This window comes from Dipteris shenzhenensis, chromosome 27 (genome assembly GCF_047967505.1).
Source record: "Dipteris shenzhenensis isolate YYH24624 ecotype China chromosome 27, Dip_SZ_1.0, whole genome shotgun sequence".
Taxonomy (NCBI): domain Eukaryota; kingdom Viridiplantae; phylum Streptophyta; class Polypodiopsida; order Gleicheniales; family Dipteridaceae; genus Dipteris; species Dipteris shenzhenensis.
Genome location: NC_141622.1, coordinates 3,649,749 through 3,666,670, shown reverse-complemented (window position 1 = coordinate 3,666,670; position 16,922 = coordinate 3,649,749). Strand labels below are relative to the sequence as shown.

The 16,922-nt window shown below is 50.7% G+C and overlaps 1 protein-coding gene across 7 annotated transcripts in view; it reads right to left on the bottom strand.

Moving 5' to 3' along the window:
* Positions 1 to 16,922, bottom strand: part of LOC147883751 (hyperosmolality-gated Ca2+ permeable channel 1.5-like) — a 50,681-nt gene that overhangs the window by 29,320 nt on the left and 4,439 nt on the right. The window lies entirely within an intron of this gene.

Below are 16,922 nucleotides of genomic sequence, written 5' to 3'. Positions count from 1 at the left end.
TCCTATGTGAAAGTACTAAATAGTAAATAGTACTAATTGCCCTATCTGCAAGTACTAAATAGTACTAAATGGCATACCAAGGTAAGTGTATGCTAGAAATGTGAGTGGTGCAGTGTGGAACGCAATCAAAAAAAGGCGAGAGAAAATGACATGATAAAGGCAATGGCAACTGTATTACTGCAGGAATCCTCTCAGCCCTGAGGGGAAATATCAGTGAGGAAGAATACAATTGGTTTCTCGATGAGATAGTGAACGAGTGTGAGAGGGGGCCCTTAACTAGGCCTCTCCCCCGGAGGAACTAGCCGACCAGCCTGGTTGGCTGACCCGACCACAAGGTCGACTGACCCAACCAACCAATGTCAAATCTCGTCAGGTTAACCCAACCAATCTAGTCAATTCACCCGACAGGGTTCAGACACCTTAACTAGGCCCCAACCTTGCCAATCCCTAGACCTAAACTCTAACAAAAATTCAAACAAAAATACCGATGCTTTCACCCTTTGCAGATTTCCCCCCCTAGTGTATTATTCTTTGCAAATTGCATCCAAAAGCGTCCAGTACCTTGTAGTGAGTGTGTTATGTCTTTTGGTTTGACATATGCTCTAGGCAATTTAATTGTTTTGATGCAAGATTTGTTTTGATAACTCGTAGAGAACTTTGTATTGGTCTTTTTTTATGACATCTGAGTGAATTCTCAAAATGAAAGAATATGACGCTCATTTGTGAGAATTGTTAGAAACTTAAGACATAACAAGCTACATGATACAAAAAGCAAGTGTTTATTTTATGATGAGAAGATTAGTACTTGGGCAATCTGTGTGTATTCAAAGAATGAAAAGTATATGGAGTTAATTTAAGAGAATTGTTGAAAATTGATACATAACAAGCTATATGCTACAAAGAGCAAGTGTTCGTTTAATGATGAAAAGATTTCATACTTGTGACACATTATGAATATGGAAGGGGTGAAGTCAATGGACTTTGGGAGCACTAAGAAATTAGCCTACATGGTACACCATGTAATGAAAAAGAGATCAAGCATCTTGTGTCCACTTTAATTCTCAACCAAAGTAGGAAATTGTTTAGAGCATGCAAAGACATATGATTTGGATTTTAAAGGATAAACCCTAATTTAACAAGTGAATTCATCCACAAAAGTGAAGTACAAATATCCACCAATAGATGGTGTCCGCATTGAGCCACACACATCACCGTGAACTAAATCCAACTTATGGGCATCAACACTTCCATCTTTTGGGAAGGAAAACCGATGCATTTTTCCAAGTAAGCATCCCTAACAAACATGTTTGGATAATGCATGCATATTGGGGAGATCAACAACCACATTTTGTGAGTGTAATGTGACCAAACGGCCATAGTTAAGATGTCCAAACCCTCATGCCACAGGTGCGTGTCTGCAATGACTGAATCCTCTACTACAAGTGCTTCCATGACAATCTCTCTCTCATAGGCATCAAGTCTGTATAGACCTCGAGTCAATGTTACAGTGATGACAATGGTGTTGACGTTTCTGAAATCATAAACAGCACAATGGTAACCATAAAAAATAACTCTCTATCCATATGTAGCAATAGCTGAAATAGATATGAGATTCTTTGTTATTTTTGGAACATTTAAAGCGTCCAGAAGAGAGAGACTGGAACACCAGATATTGAAACAAGTTCAATATACCTAGATGAATCCAGGAACATTCCCAAACTCATCCTTGGCCAATAGCTCTGCAGGCATAAGAAGCATTATTGGCACAAGTAATAATGCCCTCCTTAGGTGCATCATTCAAAGAAAGAAACAATTTTTTGCATGAATTTATGTGCTTGAAAGCACCAGCACTAAAAGCATCAGTGACAGAATCATGAATAGGAGGACTACATTGGCATGTGATAATAAAAGCTCAATCATGAAGAGCGATATTTATTGATTCGTCCTTCTCACCTATAGAAGAAGCATCACTAACTGCGAGGCTAGACTACTTTTTATTATGATTCAATGCAGTTCCTGCATTCAAAAATGTCATGTCTTGGCTTTTTACAGTAGTTGCATTTTTTATTTTTCTTGTCTGCATTTTTATTGGCATCAGAAGTGTTACCTTAATTTTATTGTTGGGTTTCCCAAACGTTTTCATTCTCTTCCCTTACCCTTACGATGGGTAGCATATGCTTGATTAGCATTGATAGAAGCAATCCAATTTACACGGCTTCGCCTTCCTGTAACAACAAAGTGACAATCTATTCAAAGGTATAGTTGTTGGGATTGCCCATTATCACTAACCTCAAAGTGGTTGCAAACCCTTGATAAAAGTCCGGAAGTCCACTGCCCATGTGGCAGCTAGGATTGTGCCGACTATAGAAAGGGGGAACTTGGAGGGGAAAAGGAAGAGAGAGAGTTATAAAGGGAAGGCGAGGGAGAGAGTATGGGAAGGGGGAGGGGGAGGGAGCAAGAGAGAGAGAGAGAGAGAGAGATGGATGTTGAGGCTAAACAGGGGAGGCAAGATTTAAGGGCATGAGGACTAGGAGTCTCTCTCACTAAGCTAAGCTGAGTGCAGAAGTGTGGAAAGGCTGATTAAAAGAGAAAGAGAGAGAGAAACTGATGCATGTTGAAATAGGCATGAACTCAGAGTTTATGCTAATCTACTATCATTGAAGAGGGATGAAGCTACATGATGGAATCCCGCTAAAGGGCTATAATTGTAAGGCTGAGGCTGGCTGATTGCTGCAAGGCTGAGGCTAATTGAGGGGAGCTGTGTCCATGGAAAGACTGGGTAGGGAGTTGCTAAGGCTACGTGTGGAGCTACTGCATCTGCTGGAGCTGCTACTCTACGGGTCTAAAGAGCTGTGGATAAAGACGGACCTACTACTGATGTTGGGGCTGATGCTGCTGGTCCAAGGGCTGAAACTGAGGCACCATCTGTTGCTGCTCCTACGAAGGTTGCTGCTTGACCTAAGTTTGGGTAAGCTGGACAAATTGTTGCACTGGTTGATTTTATAGGAATAGGGTTGTTGACTGGCCGACCATGGTCATATGGTCAACGCATACCGTTGACCATGTTGATCAAAGGTCAGCGTTGACTAAAAAGTCAGCACGTGGGTAACTCTGTGTTTTTGGACCTACTTTGTCTTCTGCTGACTTGTGTACTGGCATCATGTGAAAGTAGTATGAGATGGACTGTGGATGCCCATGACATCCCCTTCTGCTGATACTAGAACAGAGGACAAAGCTATAAACCCCTATGCACAAGCTCTTGGAACCTTTGGCTGGTGTCGCTTCGTCAATAGACCAGCTATTGACTACATGTGGGTCAATGCGGGGACCATAAAAAGTTCTCCATTCTTCACTGCTAGATCCTTAATGGTAATGGTACATTCTTGCCAACTGATAATTGCTACATGCTCGGCAAGCCATGGTGCACCAAGGATGATGGTCGTTGGGCCTAACTAAGTGACAATGGAATACACTTCTTTGTCATTTCACTGATGCGGTTGTTGGGACGCCCTTCTCCTAATTTGTGGCACTTACGAGACAGCAGAAACTGCTCTTGAGGCCGTGGCTGATGCAAATGAGGGCAGTGTTGTTTGTCGTGGTCCCTGTGGCAGGTTGGTAGCAGAGATGCTCTCTGTCATGTCTCAGGTTCTCCTCTGCATTGAGGAGATCTCTGAGGCTGCTAGGGGCTGACTACCTGTTGTGCCAATGGCTATGGTACCTGTGAAACCTGAGATCTCCTGGGTCCAAGCGCTTGTTCTCCCAATGTAGGGGACCATTCTCCAAACCCTTTCAGCCATAGATTCCCCTCATATAGGCGCACTTCCACTCCAGAGGGTTTCTGGAAAGTGTCCTTCTACAACCCGTACTGATACTCGCTTCATCCCGCGCCATTTTTTTTGATACAGCTTGCTGGAGCCACCATTTCAAAGACGATTTGAGGTGCACTTAGGCGACCCTATGGAATACCTGTTGGTGAATTTTGAGGCCAAATGGTCAAGGGAATGAGGAGAAACTAAGGAAAAACCAGTTGGGTTTTGAAGAAGACATGTTTTTGGAGGTGGAGAAGATGTTGCTGCCCCTGGAGGTGTGAAGCTTCATTTGGTTTGAGACTTGCACCGAGTCTTCTACTTCCAAGTACCTTTTATTACGCAGCAAATGCCCTCTACTTGATGCTTTTTTGAGTGAGGCAGCAACCCTCCAAGGTTCCTCTGTTTTCTGCAAGCATTTCTAGACTATTTTTTAAGTTTGATGCTACACTAAATGCTAAGGTGATGCTTGAGGAGTTAAAGCACAGTTCATAGATTCAGAGATTGCTTTTTCAGTTGTGAGAATGCTCTTTTAAGTTCACTTGAATGCATTTTTCACCTTTTATGTTGAGGATTGAGGTTATGATACTTTGAAGTGGAATTCAAGGAGTCAGCCTAGGGAACTACAGCTCCTGCGAGCTTCCCCTCCCCCCCCTCGCCGTTAGCTCTACCTCCCCCTAGCTCCTCCCCTCGCCGCGACCACCCCCACCCCTCCCCCTCCGCACTCACCCCCCGTCCCCCCTCCCCCTCACCCGCCGCCCACCTCGCTGCGCCCTTGCCTCGCCTCCGCTCCCCCTCGCTGCTCCCTCGCCATCCGCCCCGCTCCAACCCGCCCCCTCGCTGCTCTCTCGCCCCGCCCCTCCGCTCCATCTCACCTCACCATCGCCGCCCCCCCCCTCGCCTCCACTCCCCCCCCCCTCTCCCTCGTCTCAGCCGCCCTCACCCCCCCCTCCGCTCTCTTCCACCCCGCCCCTCCGCCTCACCTCGCTTCACCCAACCCCCCCCCTCGCTTCACCTCACCCCCCCCCCTCTCGCCGCTCCGCCTCACCCGCCGACCCCCCTCGCTTCACCTGCCCCCCCGCCTCCATTCCGCTCTCCCCGCCCCCCGCTTCACCTCTCCGCCCCCGCCACTCCAACCCCGCCCCCCCCCGCCCTTCCGCGCCCTCCCGTATTCCCCGCACCCCGCAGCCTTCACCCCGCCCTCCGTTCCGACCCCCCCGCCCCCTCACTTCGCCTCGCCCGCCTCACCCCCAGGCTCCACCTCCCGCTTCGTCCCCCTTCTTGGGTGGCAGCCTGTTTTTTCCTAATCGGAAGCTTGCAGTTAGTCTTGGCGGTATGGCGGCCCCCTGCCCGGATCCGGAGGCCCAGTCGGACCCTCCCTCTCCAGATGCCTACCGCGTTATCCTGACAGAGCAACAATCATCTCGTGTTCAGGAGGTTGCCATCGACTTTGCTCGTACCTCTGTTTACGGTAGAGTCATTGGACATCCCCCTCCAGGTCTGCCATCAGGGACTGGCTCCAGTCCACTCTCCTGCTAGAGGATGGCCATATTGAGGAGGTGGCCCTTATGGGAAGGGGCATCTTCTGGCTCAAACTCTCCAATGAGAAAGCTGCGAGCAACCTGATTGCCGGTTCCCCCACATCGGTGGATGGGAAGATTATCATGATAGTCCCGTGGTACCGTGGATTCAGTGCAGCGGATTTCGATGTTCGGTTCCGTATACCTCGCCACCCAGTGACACTAGTTTTTCCAGGGCTTGCTACTGAGTTGCGGCCGATTGTCAGGGACTTGGGCTCCCATTTTGGCTGGGTTATGCACGACACCTTTGCCGACGCGGTGACCACGGCAGGAGCTCCCCGAGTCCGTGTGGCTGTGGCAGATCCTGCGACTCTCCCTGCAGTGATCGAGATTGTGACAGGTGCCGGCAGCATCACCCAGAGCATGATAGTCACCGGACAGCCAGGTCAGTGCCTGCGGTGCCACGGCTTTGGGCACTTGGCGGCTGCTTGTCCACGCTTCGCCAGCTTGTCTCGACCCCCCCCGCCCCCGCCCCCTCCGCCCCCACCCCCCCCGGACAGCCACGTCAGGAGGAGCCGAGGCAGCCGGAGTCTGGTCCAGAGGTAGTGGGCGGTTGGACCGAGGTTCGAAGGAAAAGAGGAAAGAACAAGAAGATTTCGGATAAAGGCAAGGAGGCAGAGGTTACCCTTCCTGCAGCAGCACCCCAGAGACCTGACAGGCAGACGCCCCAGGGACCTGGGAGAGCTTCTTCTTCGACGGCAGCCCGCCCTCCACAGCCTCAGATCCCCCTCTCTCCCGCTCCCCCGCCTTCTCCCCAGTTTCCCCCCCCTTCGCCCGACCCGCAGTTTCAGCCCCCGCCTCCTCTTCCTCAGTCTCCTCCTCCTCCCCCTCAGCCCCAGTTCCAGATGCATCCCCATCCCCCCCCGTCCCCCTCGCCTCTCCTACAGAGTTAGCTGCACCGTCGGCTTTCCAGCCGAGTGCAGCCCCCGCTCCACCTCCTCCACCTTCTCCGCCAGTCGCCTCCGTGGAGTCCGAGTCGCCTATCCCGCAGCCTCCTCCCCCTCCCCCCCCGCTGGCAGGACACCTGGAGTCTATACCACCACTGGAGCAGGCTTCCCTTCCCGCTAGCCCCTTAGTGGCAGACTCAGCTGGGTCTCAGCTCCAAGAGAGAGAGCTTCCCCGAGACTTTTACAGATCTGGCCCCTGGGACTACCTGGATGTGGCCGACCTTGGGACCTTCCCGGCTTGTCTCGACATTAGTATCTTCTTGCTCCGCAAAGGGGCGGATGGGAAGATTGCTGCCTTGGCTCCCAGGGATGGCCCTAGCTTCGCTTTCACGTTCCTCAGCGATGGCACCGAGACCTGGACAGACGACTCGGTTTGGGAGGCTCTCAGAGAGCAGACACACGCCCAGGTTTGCTCCTGGATAGGCCCGTCCGGTGGGCAGCTTCTCGAGACTCGGTGGTCCGAGGGCGATGTGCGCCTGCGGTGGCGTTGCGCCGCCAAACGCTTCCGACTGATTGTGATCCTCAGACCCCCCCTGTCATGGCCTCTCCCCCAGGATGTCAGAGCTTGGTCCCAACAGAAACTCCGAACCTTCTACGGGATGACCACTTCAGAGATCTCGAGCTGGCTCGAGAAAGCATTTGCTCATGGCACCAGAGGCCTCTCACCATTGCTGAAGGTGTTGAAGAACGGGCTGGACGACCCCGTCTCCCCCTCCAAACCTTCTCATAAGCGGCAGCGCCTCCATTCCGATATGTCTGATTCTTCTTCGACTTCGACCGCGAGCAGACAGTTGTTCGCAGCCCCCCGTCCCTCTCCATGAGCCTACCCTCGTATCCTGGAATGTGAACGGGTTTCACTCTTCGGGCACCCGTGGTCCCAGGAAGCTCATTTTGCGACAAGAACTTCAGCCTGCAGTGATTGGTCGATTGGATGTACTTTTGCTCCAGGAGCACAAGCTTTCTGCGGCTCATTCCCGTAGCTGCGGGAAGGTTCTCCCTGGACGTTCCTACACTTATTGGGAGCCTTCGATCGGCGCACAGGGGAGGAGTGGGGGTGTCTGTACCTCCGTGTGCGAGCAGTTAGCCCAGGAAGTTTTCGGTCACGGCACGTTGATCCCAGGCCGAGCCCTTTGGGTAGGCCTGAATTTGGATTGATCCAAAATAGGAATCCTCAACATTTATGCTCCCACAAACCTCCGATGCAGAGCCACCTTCTGGAGGACACTTACAGGGATTCTTCCAGACATGGATTCCTGGATTGTTGGAGGAGACTTCAACAACCTGGAGACCTTGGAGGACCAGCAAGGCAGAGATCCGGAGTTCACAGGTATGGCTCAGGCAGAGCAGTCAACTTGGGACTCTTTCATCTTCGCGACAGGAGGGACGGACAGTTGGAGAGACCCGTCCTTCCGGCGTTGGCACGGGAGCCTGGACTTCTCTTGGGGCTTCCGCAGGGAAGGAGGCAGACTCCTGGAGAGGCTTGATAGATTTTATGTCAGTGATTGGGCCACCAGTAGAGGCGGCCAGGCGGGTATAGTTCTAGGGACGACACTCTCCGACCATGCGCCTGTGCTCCTATCATTAGATTCGGCAGCCCAGACTCTCCCCCCCCGTTCATGCAGGATTCCCGACTCCATCTTCTCGAGGGTGGATGTGCGCAGTAGCATTTGCAGTCTTTGGGACAGAGACTGGGGGGAGGGCATGGATCTGGTAGACTCGGTCGCGCAGGCTCTGCAAGAGTCCAGCCAGATCTGCCAGCTCGCAGCCCTACAGGTTCGACAGGATTGGTGGGGCAGAGAGAGAGCTCTTCGGAGGGACCTCGCCTCCATTCAGCGACTCCAGCAGGCTTCCCCGGGCTCGGAGGAGCTTCGGATCCAGGCCCTTCGAGCCAGAGCCCTCCTGGAGGAGACCCTCCAGCGTCGCTCTGAGTTTTCCTATCACGCCTCTCTCCTTCTGGGCCCGGAAGGGTGACCGGATGTGCAGGGAGTTCTTCAGGACGCATGGCCAGAGAGCTGCAGGTGATCAGCTTCGGAGTCTCAGGACAGCGGATGGTCACATCGTTACGGATCCGGGGGAGGTCCTGGGGTTGGCCACTGACTTCTACAGGACCCTCTTCCAGCAGGAGCCGCTTGCCCCTCGTGCTAGTCGTGCCCGTGAGGAGGTGTGGAGGCACATTCCACCCCTGGTCCAGCCTAGCATGCAGGCGACGTTGGCGCCGTTCACCTCGGATGAGATGCTGGAGGCCTTGATGGCTATCGACGGACAGAAATGCCCAGGTGAGGATGGGCTATCCCGAGCATTCTTCACCTCCTTCTAGGACCAGATCCATCAGCTCCTCCTTGCAGCTCTGCAGGGGATTTTCAGCAGCGGTCAGATGCCAGAGAGCCTTTCCTCAGGACTGATTTGCCTCATCCCGAAGGGAGGAGATAGACAGGAGATCCGCCAGTGGCGTCCGATCACTCTCCTTACCACTGCCTACAAAATCCTCGCCAAGATGATCAGTGCCAGAGTTCGGCCTCTACTCCCAGACCTCGTCCATGACACTCAGACAGGCTTTGTCCAGGATCGCAGTATCCTGGATAATGTCTTCACCTTTTCAGAGGCGGCGGAGTGGGCTCAGCACAGCGGATCACACCTTGCCATTTTACTTCTCGACTTCGAGAAGGCCTACGATCGCGTGGACTGGTTCTTTTTGGAGGGGAATCTGGAGCGGCTAGGTTTCCCGGCAGGTTGGATTCAGGGTATCTCAGCTTTGTACAGGACAGCGTCTAGCAGAGTCATCATTGGAGGCAGGATGGGTGAGCGCTTTAGCTTGGAGAGATCAGTACGTCAGGGCTGCCCCCTGGCTCCTTACCTGTTTCTCTTCTTCGCCGAGGCCATGACTTACTACCTTCGGGCGAGGTCCACAGGGCTCAGGGGTGTTCGCCTTCCACTCCAGGAGGACACGGAGCTTTTGGACTCGGAGTACGCAGATGATACAGCCCTTTATGTTCAGGACGATGAGAGGATGCTAGAGAGGGTGCGGATGGCCCTGGAGGTTTTCTGCTCGGCCGCTGGTGCGAAAATCAACTGGAACAAATCAGTTGGTTTTCTCACAGACCCGGGGGCGTGTTCTCAGTGGGGGCGATTTCTGGGTTTCAGATGGATTCCACGTGGACAGACAGCTAGATACCTTGGCTTCCAGGTTGGCCTAGACATCACGCCAGCTCAGCAGTTTCTCCCGGTGCTAGACTCCATCCGACGGAAGCTGGCTTTCTGGAGCACTGCTAAGCTCTCCCTTGCAGGTCGTGCCTTGGTAGTTAACCAGGTCCTCCTAGCCACGGCTTGGTATGTGGCTTCCTGCTGGTGCTTCTCGAGATCCAACGTGGCACAGCTCAGGAGGTTGGTTCGGAACTTCCTTTGGTCTGGGGAGGATGGGCATAGAGATACCAGAGCCAGGGTTGCTTGGCAGACAGTCATTCTTCCGCAGGCTGAGGGTGGCCTGGGGGTCATTGATCCAGAGCTTCAGAGTCAGGCCTTGTTAGGCAAGCTTGTCATTCGCGGTTTGACCCCAAAGGGGCAGACGTGGAAGATGTTACTTCAGCAGGGAGTCGGCTCTTGTGTCCCGCGCCGAGGTGGAGAGTGGCTACCGTCCCTCAGGTGGATCTTCACCTCCGCCCCGCTCACTCAGCCCCGCTCCCCACTCGTTCGTAGCCTCCTCATGGTTTGGAGGCGGCTCCGCCTCAGTCTCATTCAGTCCCCTCCCAACTGTCAGGAGGAGATCGATCGCCAGCCGCTTATCTGGAACGGTCAGGTCAGAGATGCCGAGGGCCTTCAGTTGGGGGAGAGATCACATATCAGGTGGGACGGCTGGATGAGGGGGCCAGCCTGATCCCTTCGTGTTTGGAGGGATACGTACAGACATCTGGAGATGACTGATCTTGCAGACGCAGCTGGAGGTGCACGTGGAGCCCAGGCGAGACGCACGGAGATCGACGGTGCGATCCCAGCTGCTTGGTTGGTTCCACCTGAGCATCAGATCCTCATGCCTGGTGACACCCGCTGGTTGGGACAGTTCACCCCCCGTGGCATTCCACTGGTGATCGCAGGACCTATGGATGACTCCTCTATCTCCTTCTTCGCGGTTTCTGGGGATGGACGACTCAGGAGAGAGGGTGCGCTCATCGACCCCCTACTCCCGTGGCAGAGGGTTCAGGTCGTAGGCCTTTTGGGGAAGGTCTGGCGTACCGACCCTAGCATCGAGCAGGACCAGGTGCAGCTTTGGCGTCTTTGGCTCTGGGTGGGGCGGGCCTTGTCAGAGCTTGAGTGGGACCCAGGAGAGTGGTGGTGGCCAGAGATTGTGACAGGTCAGGGGCCGACCTCCTTCTTCGCCTACAGTACGACTCTGGGCAGGCGAGTTCTCGGGAGGATGCAGAGCCGCCCCCCCACCCAGCGACCCAGCTGGTACGCACAGGGTATTTCCAGGTTCTTTTTGCAGGCATTCTGGAAGGCCTTGTGGGAGAGCTGGCGGCCGCGGAAGATCTCATACATCCTGTGGCTTCTTGCCCACAAAGGTCTTCCAGCGGGGAGCTGGTTGAGGCAGATAGGCCAGGACGGTTGCTGCCAGATTTGCCATGCGGATGAGGAGACACCAAAACACTGCCTGTGGAGCTGCACTCGCGCCCAGGAAGTGTGGAGGTGGACTTTTGGGATTCTTACTCGCGCAGCACCAGAGCTAGGATTGATCACTTGGGGCGCGTTCTGTTGGTGCAGCACCGCACCTGGTCTTCATCACTTATTCGAGGCATGCCAGCAGGACCCCACTTTCCTTATTACACAGGGGACGTGGGGACCGCTCGAGGGTATCCCACAGCACCTAGCAGAGGCTGATACAGGAGTCCGAGAGAGGCAGCCAGTCTGGGAGATTATTAGCAGCATCACAGGGTGGCACATCTGGACCTCGCGCTGCGCGCAGATCCTAGGTGGCACCTCCTTATCGACTGCCCAGATCATGGCGGAGATTTGGAGTGAGATTATTCATACTCTCAGAGGCCAGTGGGACCAGATTCAGGGAGACTCCCGGGCCGCTCAGGAGAAGCGGAGACGCTTCCTCCGGGCTTGGGACACACAGGGCCTCTTCTTCGAGCAGACTACGCAGGGCCTTCGGTGGCATTACTCACCACCCCGGTGGCTGTTCATTCATACTCGTCTTATCCCTCCGTGAGAGGATGGTTTATTTTGCTACCTTTTAGGGCTGCGTCCGATTTGTGAACGCAGCCCGTCAGCTATAAGCTGACCTCTTGTATCTTGTTCTCGAAGTAATATAATTAGCACTGTTTTTTCGGCAAAAAAAAGAAGTGGAATTCAAGTCATACTATACTATCTTGTTGACTAGTTGACTAGTGTGGATTGACCATGACAAGAGCTTACATGAGGGAAGAATATATCATGACTTGCATGATGAATTCCAATGGATATGATTGGAACAAAGGTTTCAACTACAACCATTATGATTCTTATTTTGAAGATGCCTTAGTTATGGTTTCAGTATCTTTCATAATGTATGAAATGTACTTGCATTTGGTTGACTATACCTTGCCATACAATCATGACCACCTCTTGCACAAGAGTAGACACTGCCCTTGCATGACAAGTGGTAAGACTCTCTTCAGTCCATATAATTCACAAAATGGTCTTAAAGCTTGGACACTCAAAGAAGATGAAGGACTACAAGGATCTTGTATTGCAGAATATGGACAAGATACATTAAAGAGTGTGGAGAAGGACAAAGAGCAAAGGAGTTACAAGATTGGCTACACCAAGCACCTCTCCAATGACAATGAACCTCACACTATGGTAGCTTGAAAGAAAAGGAGGAAAAAGACAAGACATGCCATCAAAGGGGGGTATTTCCCCACATCTTCCACTTATAATGTTTTTGTGTGTGTGGTCAATAAGGGTTCTCTGCCTTGGGATGTCCCCCTCAAATGATTGTTAGTCTTATGTGTTACCTTGTTGGATCTAAGGGTATTCCCATGCATAGTCATTGTCTATCTCCCAATTGTAAACCAACAAACCTGTAATGAAGGTGGGAAAAAGATGGATTTTAAGGGGGAAATAGATGGGAGAATAGTAGGGGAAATGTGGGAACTGTGGGGGACTATATAAGTCAACCCAAAAGGATTGTAAGGGACTTTTTGATGTGACATCTAATCCTATCTACTCTCCCTCCTCCTTCCTGCTACCTGCTGCCTACGCTCACACTCTCTCTCTCCCCTCTCTCTATCTCTCTATCCCCTCATTCTTCTCTCTCCTCCTCTCTCCTTCCCCTTCTTCTCCCTTCCTTCTGCTATTCTCTCCCCATCTCCAAATCTGCCCCTTCCCCCTTCACTACATCTGTAATGAAGGTGGGAAAAAGATGGATTTTAAGAGGGAAATAGATGGGAGAATAGTAGGGGAAATGTGGGAACTGTGGGGGACTATATAAGTCAACCCAAAGGGATTGTAAGGGACTTTTTGATGTGACTTCTAATCCTATCTACTCTCCCTCCTCCTTCCTGCTACCTGCTGCCTACGCTCACACTCTCTCTCTCTCCCTCTCTCTATCTCTCTATCCCCTCATTCTTCTCTCTCCTCCTCTCTCCTTCCCCTTCTTCTCCCTTCCTTCTGCTATTCTCTCCCCATCTCCAAATCTGCCCCTTCCCCCTTCACTACATTGGTATCAGAGCCAGGTTTCGATCCTGGGACCTGTGGGTTATGGGCCCACCATGCTTCCGCTGCGAATGGACAGCACATGATCAGCAGACATTGTTGCCAGGATGCCAGGATCAAGTTTTCTGATCATTATGAGTTTGCAGGTGATCTTTTGGCATTGGATATGGGACCCATAGATGCTGTCCTGGGTTGTGATTGGCTGAAATCCCTGGGGAAAATCAGTATAGATTTGAATGCTTTATCTCTTGAGTTTTGCCACAAGGGTAGAACTGTTACATTGCAGGGCATTGTGAATCAGAAATTGCAGGTCATTTCAGCGAGGCAGCTAGCTAGGGAGCTCAAGAATGAAAGTGCCATTTATGCATTGAATGTCTCTGTACCTCAGGAGTGTGGTATTCCCCATGTGGATAATTGTGAAGTGCAGAAATTGCTCTTAGAATTTGGGGATGTGTTTGCTGATATGCCATCTCAGTTGCCCCCAAAAAGAGATGTTGATCATGCCATAGTCCTGGAACATGGTAGTAAACCAATAAACAAGGCCCCGTACCGACTCTCTAAGGTTGAACGGGAAGAAGTGGCAACACAGGTGCGAGATTTGCTTGAGAAAAACTTCATTGCTCATAGCACCTCGCCATTTGCATCTCCAGTACTCCTGGTGAAAAAGAAGGATGGCTCTTTTCGTATGTGCATTGATTACAGTGAATTAAATAAGACCACCATTAAGAACAGGTTTCCTATTCCCAGGATTGATGACCTGCTGGATGAACTCAAGGGTGCTCAGTATTTCACGAAGATTGATTTGAGGTCAGGTTACCATCAGATCAGGATGAAAGAGGGTGATGAGCATAAGACTGCCTTTCGTACAGAAAGAGGATTATATGAGTTCAAGGTGATGCCTTTTGGTTTGACTAATGCACCAGCCACCTTCCAGGCACTCATGAACAAGATCTTACACCACCTTCTTTTCAAATGTGTGCTGGTATTTTTCGATGACATTCTCATTTATAGTAAGGATGCACAGGAACACATTGACCATGTCCGACAAGTGCTAGAAATTTTGAGGATGCATCAGCTTTATGCCAAGGCCAGCAAGTGCACATTTATGGCAGAGGAGGTTGAATATCTTGGTCATGTTGTAAGCAGGCACGGAATCAGGGTAGACCCAGCTAAGGTGAAATGCATTAAGGAGTGGCCGCAGCCACAAAATACCACGCAGCTCAGAGGTTTCTTGGGTCTTGCTTCTTTTTACAGGAGATTCATTAGGCACTTCGCCAAAGGGGCTGCCCCTCTCACTGATTTGCTGAAAAAGGATGCCTTCCAATGGTCAGAAGCAGCACAACTCAGCTTTGATAACCTCAAGGATGCCCTTAGCAATGCACCTGTATTGGTGTGCCCTGATTTCTCACGGTCGTTCATTATTGAGACGGATGCCAGTGGCAAAGGTTTAGGGGCTGTCCTAAAACAAGAGCATGGTGTGATTGCTTTTGAGAGCGGGAAGTTTAATGCCAGAGAAATGAATTATCATGTTTATGATCAAGAGATGCTGGCAATCTTGCATGCTTTTGCAAAATGGCACCACTACCTGTACGGTAGCAAGATTAAGGTCAAAACGGATCACAAGACAGTCAAGTACTTCTTAACGCAACCTAATTTATCCATGAAGCAGAAGAGATGGCTGGCTGCAGTTCAGTCCTATGATTTTGACATTGAATATAGAAAGGGGAAAGAGAATGTGGTTGCTGATGCCTTGTCCAGGATGTGGTCATGCAAACTGTCTGCCATTTCCACGCTTCATCAGGAGTGGATACTTGGGATTCAGGAGGAATACATGCAAAATTCTGATGCAGCTCCTATTTTTGTGGAGTTACAGAGTCCGTCCAGCCAAGGACATGTTCGATTTCAGCTCTGCAACGGACTGTTATGGTGCAGGGACAGAATTTATCTTGTGCCAGACTCCAAGTACAGGTTGTTGGTATTACAGGAAATGTACTCATCCCCTATGTCAGGGCATACGGGTATCACAAAAACATATGAAAAAGTCAAGGAGAGCTTTATTTGGGATGGTTTGTGGCGAGATGTGGTTAAGTTTGTCAGTGAATGTTTGCCCTGCCAACAAAATAAAGTGGACAGCCGGTTACCCGCAGGCCTTCTGCAACAGCTACCCATTCCTGAAGGCAAATGGACTCACATTGCCATGGACTTCATTACAGGCTTGCCTTCTACAGATAAGGGTTGGGATAGCATATTTGTGGTGGTTGACAGGATAACTAAGCAGGCCCATTTCATACCGACTAGGACTCGGTACTCCGCTTCACAGGTTGTTTGGCAATTCATTGAGTATGTGTTCAAGCACCATGGTTTTCCTCAAGAGATTGTCAGTGACAAGGATGCTAAATTTATGGGTCACTTTTGGCAGGAGTTATTCACTGCAGTTGGTGCCTAGTACTGCTTATCATCCACAGACGGATGGACAATTAGAGAGGGTGAACAAGTGGTTGGAGGAGTATCTAAGGCATTACTGCCATGACACGCAGAAGTCTTGGGACAAATGGTTAGCATTGGCTGAATTTTGCTACAACAGCACCAAACACCTCTCTATTGGCATGAGTCCATTCGAGGCTATGTATGGATGCAAAGTGGGAATGCCTTCCAGGGTTGCAGACTTGGCTGTGAAAAATCAGCAAGCAAGGAATGATTTGGAGAGTATGAATGCCCTTCTGCAGTTGGCTAAGAGGAATATGCAGGATGTCCAAGCCAAGCAGAAGAAGTATGCGGATGAACAAAGGAGGTACTTATCTTTTGAAAAAGGGGATTATGTGCATTTACGTCTCCATAAGAATCGATATTCCTCGCTCAAAGGTAATACCAACACAAAGCTTGCCCACAGGTATTATGGCCCCTACAAAATCATCCGCAAAGTTGGGCAGGTAGCATATCAGTTGGAACTACCCAGTACCTCCAAGATCCATAATGTTTTCCATGTATCCTTGCTGAAAGCACATGTCAGACAGCATGTCCAGGTTCTTCATGAGTTGCCTCCTATGGATGAAGAGGGCCACATAATCTATGTGCCGGAGCAAATCAAGGGCTTCAGAGATCATGTACTCAGGAACAAAGCCTACACAGAATACCTCATCAAATGGAAAGGTTTAACGGAAGATGAGAATTCTTGGCAACCTGAGAGCATTGTGCAGGACTACCCCTATCTCCTACAGAGCTGATCAATTTCTGTTGTATCCTTCTCATCCAGGGCAGCCTCTTGGAAATTTTGAGGGCAAAATTCTTTGGGAAGGAATGGCTGTAATGAAGGTGGGAAAAAGATGGATTTTAAGGGGGAAATAGATGGGAGAATAGTAGGGGAAATGTGGGAACTGTGGGGGACTATATAAGTCAACCCAAAAGGATTGTAAGGGACTTTTTGATGTGACTTCTAATCCTATCTACTCTCCCTCCTCCTTCCTGCTACCTACTGCCTACGCTCACACTCTCTCTCTCTCCCTCTCTCTATCTCTCTATCCCCTCATTCTTCTCTCTCCTCCTCTCTCCTTCCCCTTCTTCTCCCTTCCTTCTGCTATTCTCTCCCCATCTCCAAATCTGCCCCTTCCCCCTTCACTACAAAACCAAAGTCAGAGTGAGATCATGTTGGGATGAGGATGCCCAAATGAGTCTACTGCTGATGCAACTAGAGTGAGTACCAAGTTGTGGATCATGTGTGTTGCCACTAGAGGTGGGCAAGCCATGAAGTTTCCCATGGACTACTACTAGGGCTGAGGTCATCAATTTGTGGGGAGGAATGAAGGAAGAATTGATGTAATGGGATATAGAGTCCTAAGGTCTAAGGTTGTGAGTGTGTGAACACATGGTGTGCCTGAATAGGTGTCAGTAGGTGTGATTGA